General features: G+C 39.6%; 1 long non-coding RNA gene across 1 annotated transcript; it reads left to right on the top strand.

Moving 5' to 3' along the window:
• The first annotated feature begins 312 nt into the window (after positions 1–312).
• Positions 313–3,698, top strand: LOC142502253 (uncharacterized). Its single transcript, XR_012803694.1, has 4 exons — positions 313–356; positions 1,892–2,057; positions 2,546–2,619; positions 3,212–3,698. It is a non-coding gene; the product is annotated as an uncharacterized LOC142502253 (long non-coding RNA).
• The last annotated feature ends 4,312 nt before the right edge of the window (positions 3,699–8,010 follow it).

Genomic DNA, 8,010 nt, shown 5'->3' with positions numbered 1-8,010 from the left:
CTTCTATATGAAAAAATATATATACACACTATAATAAAATGCTTAAAAAACTTGAGTATGCCTGTTATTTACACAATACACCCAAAATATGTATATACGTGTAGTTAGATACCACGTGTGCTATAGCCGAATTCTGTGACTGATATCCAATTATAATCTTCTACACGTAAATGGGGTAAGTATACGTATATACAAAAATGGAGAGCAAGAAACAAACCCAATATATGGTCTGTAATTGAATAGCTCTACACAGAGGGTTAAGTATTGTCAAATGGTCTGTTAAATATACACTCACTGATTCCTAAAGGATAGGATGTACACATACCAGGATAGTATCACATGTGTAACAATTCAGGGTGTGTATCAACCCAAAATGTATCTATGGGTAGCAGATCATGCAAAGTGTTCCCAGATAGTAGCAGGATTGTAGCTACTTGAACGCAAATGTAGCCCTCACAAGTATCATGTGTCATAAATGTCAGTAGTTGTACAGGTTAGTGCTTTACTTTACCCAGCAAGTGATTGCAGCGGTCACATAAGGGGTTAATTCCCTCGTTGCATACACAGGACTTTGTTATATACATTCAAATAATATGATGTGTTTGCTGGGTGTAAGTGAGGCTACCCATTGCGTATAGTGGGATTAGTATAGACAAATACGACCGTATATCCGCATCCGTGCATCTGTGCAGGGTCTAAAACTTGCTCGGCATACTGTGTACTGCATACTGCTCCGAACTGGCTGACGTCATCGGTAAGTGCGTCGCCAGACTGCCCGACAGCCGTTTCGCCGCCGTAAACGGCGCTTCTTCAAGGGGGAGGAGTGTACCTGCACTCTCATTACTGGAGCTTATATACCTCCCCTGGGGGCGGGGTTAGGGGCTTGTATAATACATGTTAATGTCCCCATTCACTTAGTCCCGTTCTGATTGTAATCAGACTGCTTTAAGTCAGCATTCAGTATGTTGCTATATTGTATTTGTTGAATAATACATGCCATTGACAGGCGTTAATCCTCTCTATGATGGGTCCCAGAAATAGATCCGAAATAAAGGGGAACTCGTAGAAAAACATTACATTCCAAAATACCAGCAGGATAAAAGGATAATTCATATAGGTGACAAAATGTACGTGGGTTATCAGTGATTCACTATCTTAGCTGTACATAGCTGAATAGTGTGGACATGTAGGAATGAAAACAACTACTGCAAAAAGAGTGTAAATGGATTTTCAAATTAAAAACACAGAGCCCATTGGGTCTGAATGAAGGATTCATTTTTTCACCATTTATTTAGCCCAATGTCCAATACATTGGTACTACACATCTCTTGTTCATAGTTAGATTAAAATATATTAACATTTAGAAGGGCCGTATTGACCTTAGGGGCGGTCCGGATATTTAGTTTTCATCCCTTTTATCCTGCTGGTATTTTGGAATGTAACGTTTTTCTATGAGTTCCTCTTTATTTCGGATCTATTTCTGTAGTGTTCTGTTTTAGCGTGCAATCCTGTAGTGTAGAGATAACAGCAGACGACGTGAAGCAAAGGAGCACAGCAACAATAAAATAGATGGCAACTCCAGAATAAAAATAAAAGGTATTTCATTCATAAGCTCACAGAAGATGAAAGAAACAAACGCACCAACGCGTTTCGTCATCCTGACGAAGCAGAGCATTCTGCGAAACGCGTAACTCCGTTCTGTGTGCAGTTTTTTGAACATTCACGGCCACCGTACTTTCTTGGAGGACCTGCGTTTCCAGCAGCAATTCCGGATGCAGTAGCAGGAGCCAGGCGGGTCTGCAGCGAACCCAGAGAGTGCTGTCACCGGAGAATTTACTATGTAAGTTCATTTGTTATTCTTTGTGTGAATAAATATCATTTTTTTTTAAAGATTGTCTCCTCAATGTTCCTGTTGGTCTGAGGGAGCGGGTGTAAACCTAAGAATTCAGATGCAACACTTACGCCTGAGCTGTTTACAGACAGCCAGTGACAAGTGCAACCGGGAGAAGAACACTTTTAAGGAACCCTATTACTACCTGTGTATCACACATGGTCGTGTGAGTATGATTAGATCTACATCTTATCTTCTCATTGCCACATACTAGCACTGTTTCTGCGATATTAGCGCTTATGATTCACTGGTACTATTTATCAATTTTTCACTAGAACACTATTTGTATCATTCTACCTGTGTGTTTTTTAATTAATCTGTGCTCCCCGGTTTTTCTATTTTACTGTTTACCAAGGATCCGGGATAGATCTTATTGGGTTGAGCTGCAGCCATTTGATCCCAACATAAGTGTGCTCCTTTATTTAGGGGAGCTTTGGGGGATCTCTGTAAGGTAGTATTATCTCCTTATTGTTTACTTCATCAGGGGTATATTTTTGAGTTAGCGCCCTGTCTTTTTGCCCTACGAAAGACATGATGATGTCTCACTTCTTTCAGATTAAATTATTTGTAGTTTCTATAGCGTGCAATCCACATTTTAACATTGTTATATTTTTTCGTTTGCCTCTAATCTTGCAAATCATTTGCTTATTTCAGCTCTTTCAGGTAACCATGGAAACAATATATTTTTCACCACTGTTTGGGATCATACAAAGAACAGATTTATTTAGGTAAAGTAGAATGTTAAGAAGTCAAGTTTTTTCTCACTGCTTGGAAAAACATTCAGAAAACAGAATTAATTGCCCCAGTAAAAAAATATATAGGATTGTGGAGTTCTTTTAACCCTATTAATACTTCAGGTGCAAAACAATGCACTGCTTGCTACTACCTAGCAGTTCCCAAAAGAAGATAGCAAAATCTGTAAACATTTCATAATTTTCATTGCAGTCTAAATAAAAACAATGCTTTATTTCAGGGGTTCTCAACTCCAGTCCTCAACACCCCCCAACAGGTCAGGCTTTGAAGGATATCCCAGCTTCAGCACAACGGGACGCCAACCCCAGGAGACCCACCCTGTTGGCGGCCCTGTTAAAACCTAACCTGTTGGGAGGTCTTGAGGACTGGAGTTGAGAACCCCTGCTTTACTTTATTCACATGCTTCATTATAAGTATAGTGCAGATGAGCAAATGCCAAAAACGTAGCTGTTTGTAGTTGCACAATTAAAAATAAGACAGGAAATGAAAGATGCCTTGGATAACACAGGGAAAAGAACGTAACCACAGACACATTTTCACTGACGCTGATACTTACTTTACTTGTAGTGACTTAAACTGGTGGCGGTTTTGAGAGGCCGCGGTAGTTTGTTCCAGTCGTGAGGTGTATGGTAAGAGAAGGCGTAGCGATGGTCCTTGTTGAACCTTGGGACTGTGAACAGTCTTTTGGAGTCAGATCTCAGGTGATAAGTGCTGCATGTGGTAGGGTTGAGGAATTGCCTGTGCTACCGATCAAGATGTTTAATTCTCACATTCAAAGAATAAAAACAGCTTTTACACTCACAGAGTTGCTGTAATAAACAGCATATATACTGTAGGTTACAATATCTCTTCCCAGGTGCTATGTCTACGTCCGTCTCTCCAGTTTGTCCGGTTACCGGAAGATCTCTTGATACTATACGTCACTTCCTCAACGCGTTTCGCGTTGGCACTTCAGCGGGATAATGTACATGCAGGAGGAAGCACCAGCTGCCCTTATATATCCCCCATCAGTTATCTACAAAACAGTTTGTTATTAACCCATTAGTTACTATTATATCCCATTATATCAAATAAGTTCTACTAATAAGCTTTAGCCTGTATATCCTAATCATATTATTTGCAGCCTGTAGATATACAATAAAACTCTTTTGCAAGAATATATGTCTAAAAAAAAATCTATTTGTTTTCATTTCATTTATACCCCCACCTATACTTATACTACAATTTCAAAGCACGTAGAGTAATATTCTTCTTCATAACGCCCAACAATCTTTTTAATACCGTACAGTTATATCTAAAAGATCTTCATTCTGATATTAAATATAATTTACAGAAAACATCTATATTCCACAGTTCTCATAATACAGAAGCATTCTCATACCTCCATTTCAAGTCTTATAAGTACACAATTCTCAACAAAAGAGAAACATGTATGTTCCCATTTCCCCCAAACATTATGACACATTTTAAACATTTTTTTAAAATGTTAACTCAGAGAACAGAATGTATGTTCCTCTTTTAGCCCGCGCCCACATCATCCTGTTATGAGCTTAACGAGGTCTGGGGCTCTTGCACATGGCTGGCCAACTCATGTCCTCAAGGGCCACCATCAGGTCAGGTTTTCAGGATATCCCTGCTTCAGTACAGGTGGCTCAAGCCGCTGATTGAGCCACCTGTGCTGAAGCAAGGATAACCTAAAAACCTGACCTGTTGGTGGCCCTTGAGGACTGGAGTTGACCTAGCCCTGCTCCAGCCCTATAAACACTGTCCACATCACAAGGTGATGGACACAGGAAAAGTCACTGCGACATGCTTTCAAATTGGCTCTCTAGCCATCCAGCTATGGCAAGAAAGTGTTATTTGTGGCCCTTGATATAGGTAATGTAGGAGATCACTAGCATTTTTTTCAGTATGCTGTATCTCATCATTTTACAGGAAACCCTAAAGAGATGGAACTTTTTAAGCAGACTAATGCAACATTATTGAATTCACACATGAATGCATCACAACATTTTAAATAAATACATCCCAGTTATGCTGGATAGTAGATATGGAAGCAGTGTACTGTAGCAGTTTTTCCTCCTGGTTTGTTTGTGTGTAGGGGGATATGGTACTGTACTGTACATGGTATTTTTCTCTTCAATCTAAATCTTCAGATCGTGACTTATGCTATCATTGCTCACTACTGTGGGAGTCTAGAGATGGGTATTGAGCCATTTTTTTTTGACCCTGGTCACCATAGATTGTGATTAGAACAATTTGCTCACACCGCTCACCTAGTTACAGATTTATAATTGTATAATGTGGAACAGTGCACACAGGGAAAACTGTATGGTTCCAAAAACCAAAGAAGGGGATGACAGAGAAGTCGTCCCAAGGTCCCTGTATACTGCACTCAGTTCAGTAGCAATAATACACGTACGACATAATAGTCTAGTCTATAGGTACGTATTACCAATCATACAGGGGATCAATAGTAGACGCTGCCACACTTGGTAGAACAACGATATACTAATAAAAGCCTAAATGGCTAAAAATAATAACGTTTTATTTGAATAGACAACGGCGAAAACGTGATAATTATTTATAGTGTTGCTAAAATATCCCATAAAAAGTAGTTGCTACTGAGCTGAGTGCAGTATACAGGGACCTTGGGGCGACTTCTCTGTCATCCCCGTCTTTGTTTTTTGTCACCATAGATTGTGTCTGCGGACCCGGGGACACACCCTTGCCTATGACACTTTACACTATTGTGTTTTTTTTTATTAACCTGTCACGGATTTCAATCTGACACTTTGTGCATCCATGTTTTTTAATGATTTTTTTTTCACGGTTTGCATGTACAGTACATTGCTTTGCATATAGTGTAACATACAGAAGATGTATGTGTTTATCTATCATAGTCAAATATATATTGTCTACAAAGATGTATTTTTCTTCAATTTCTATATTGTGAGTGCGAGGAACCCCATATCTATACAGTTATCCTATTATTATTATTATTATTAAGCATACTAATGCAGAATGGTTGAATTCACACATTAATGCATCACAACATTTTAAATATCCGTTATACAAGTATTATATGCTACAGTAAACATTTTCAGTTGGAGACAAAGAAGTCATACTCCAAAATACAACATGAGTATGAGGTACCATAAAATACATCCAAGTTAGGCTGGGATAGTAGATATACTGTAACAGAGGGAAGCAATGCTGCAGTGTTTGCTATAATTGAACACGTTTGAAAGGGTTACAAAGCAGCTGTGAGAATATTCAGAGTAGTAACCAATAGGGTATTTCAAATAAATCACCATGATGTCATTATGTCTGTTTACTATATCCCTGCAGAATAGCTTTAGACATATTTGCAGTCACAATTAGCATTCTGAACAGTTGCAATGGGGTTTAGCATGTGCAGAGACAACCATTTAGCTGCTCAGCAAAGCTACAGATGAACAGTAGAACTTCTGTTCTTAAGATATAGAGCATGTGTTTGTCTTCAAAAGAAGATCCAGAGAAAGCTTTAATGGAATTCTGAACTAATGTGAACCATTTAAAGCAGCAGCACAGCATATCTAATATATAAGAAATCGGTGTATTTAATTCATTCTTAGAAACTTCTAAGGAAGTTGCAGATCTGTATGGAAATACACTAACGGTCTATGTCATTTGGGATAAACCGTTCAGGATCAACAGTAAAGCCGCAAGAAAAATCCTGATATCTTAAATATGCAATATGCCAAGAAAATGGGAAAGCATTCGTCAATTTAACACATTGTAGACCACGTCTGTTTGTATCCTATAACTCAGGATATGCTTCGTAGTTTTTTCAAACCGATGCCTCAAAGCTTTACACAGGACAGTACAAAACCGGGCCTCAGAAATTCAGAAAAAGTGAAGTAAAAGAGCCCAAAGTGTTCAATAAGATTGGTTTGTTGCTAAAGCTGCAGTCCAAGCTGCCGGGGGGGAGGGGGGTTTAAATGTAATTTTTCCCCCTTTAATATATGCATCAATACAATCCACACAATGATAAGTAATTTGCTAAGTTGCCGATCGATCCATTCTCTTGTGATCGAGCGGTGAAGATTTGGCTTGGGGGTTCACTAAATGGCTTTCAGTTCAGCAGAGGACCAAAGGTGCAAAGTTCTGTGGGGAAGATCATGTGACCAGGCAGTATGGGGAAGATCATGTGACCAGGCAGTCACTAGATACAATTGGTGCACTGCTAGAGAGATGGCAGGGCTCAAAAAGGGGTGTGCCAGAGCCTGTTTTAGAAGAGGAAGGGGATGTGACTTTGTAAATGGTTGGTATAGAAACAAAAATTGCTTGTTACATTGTAATACATTAAAAATGTAATTCAGTGTTGTTTTTAAAAAAAATGCTACAAGTATTTTTCAAAGTACAGAACTGATTTTTTTTTTTTTAATTGCATGTAGGATATTGCTTGTTCTGCAGCTTCACAGAGAAATTGAGACCGTGTAAGAGGTGCATCTATACACACTAATGTTGCTTCCCCTCTGCACTAAATGTAACCCTTTCCAGTGCCATGGCCCTTCCAGCATTCACTATCAGGTGTTCGTGTTTCAGAAGAGGTCTCATGATCGCTCCATCACAGATGACGGAAGGGGAGGAGTTCTCTTCTCCTGATAGATCCTGTCGACCAAACACCAACAACAAGATTACGCCATGTCCACTACGCCACGGACCCCCTGGAGCTCCAGGACACCATGACGTTGTAGCTACGTCCATATGCACCCAAAGGGTTAACACTCAAGTTCAGTGTAATGTTTGCTGCAAAAAGTAAGCTCTGGCATACACTGGATTAACCCTTTGGGTGTAGCCACCCCATCGTGGGGTCTGGAACTCCAGCAGCTTCATCGTGGGTTTTAAGGTCGTTTCACTAGAGGAGATCCCATTCTGTGTTCCTGTGGAGCACTAAACAAAATAATCCAGCAGAGGACCTCCTCTTCCATATGCCTCATGTACCGGCATTCCAGCAGCAAATATGGTGCCATTTCTACATCAGTTTTGCAGAGACTTTGATACATGACTGGGGATGTGCAAAAAGTTTGCACAAGTTAGTTAATTCGGTAAAATGTGTCATTCTTTGCGGGGGGGGGGAGAATTTGCGGGGACACACGACCGATGTGCAGGTCACAATAGTCGTTTTGACCTTGGTTTGTTACATCAGGTTAACAAATAAACTGGCATACATGACTAAATTGCTTGGCAAAGAAATTGCGCAAAATGCTGACATTTCGCACATTGTTAACCAAATGCGGCTTTTGCACAAGTATCACAAAAACGACGACATTTGCAAAAAATGATGCAAACTACAATTGTCCCACTTTGCACATCCCTAT

Source organism: Ascaphus truei, chromosome 9, assembly GCF_040206685.1.
Source record: "Ascaphus truei isolate aAscTru1 chromosome 9, aAscTru1.hap1, whole genome shotgun sequence".
Taxonomy (NCBI): Eukaryota; Metazoa; Chordata; class Amphibia; order Anura; family Ascaphidae; genus Ascaphus; species Ascaphus truei.
The sequence above is the reverse complement of the archived record's forward strand: the minus strand, read 5'-3'. Positions and strand labels throughout refer to the sequence as shown.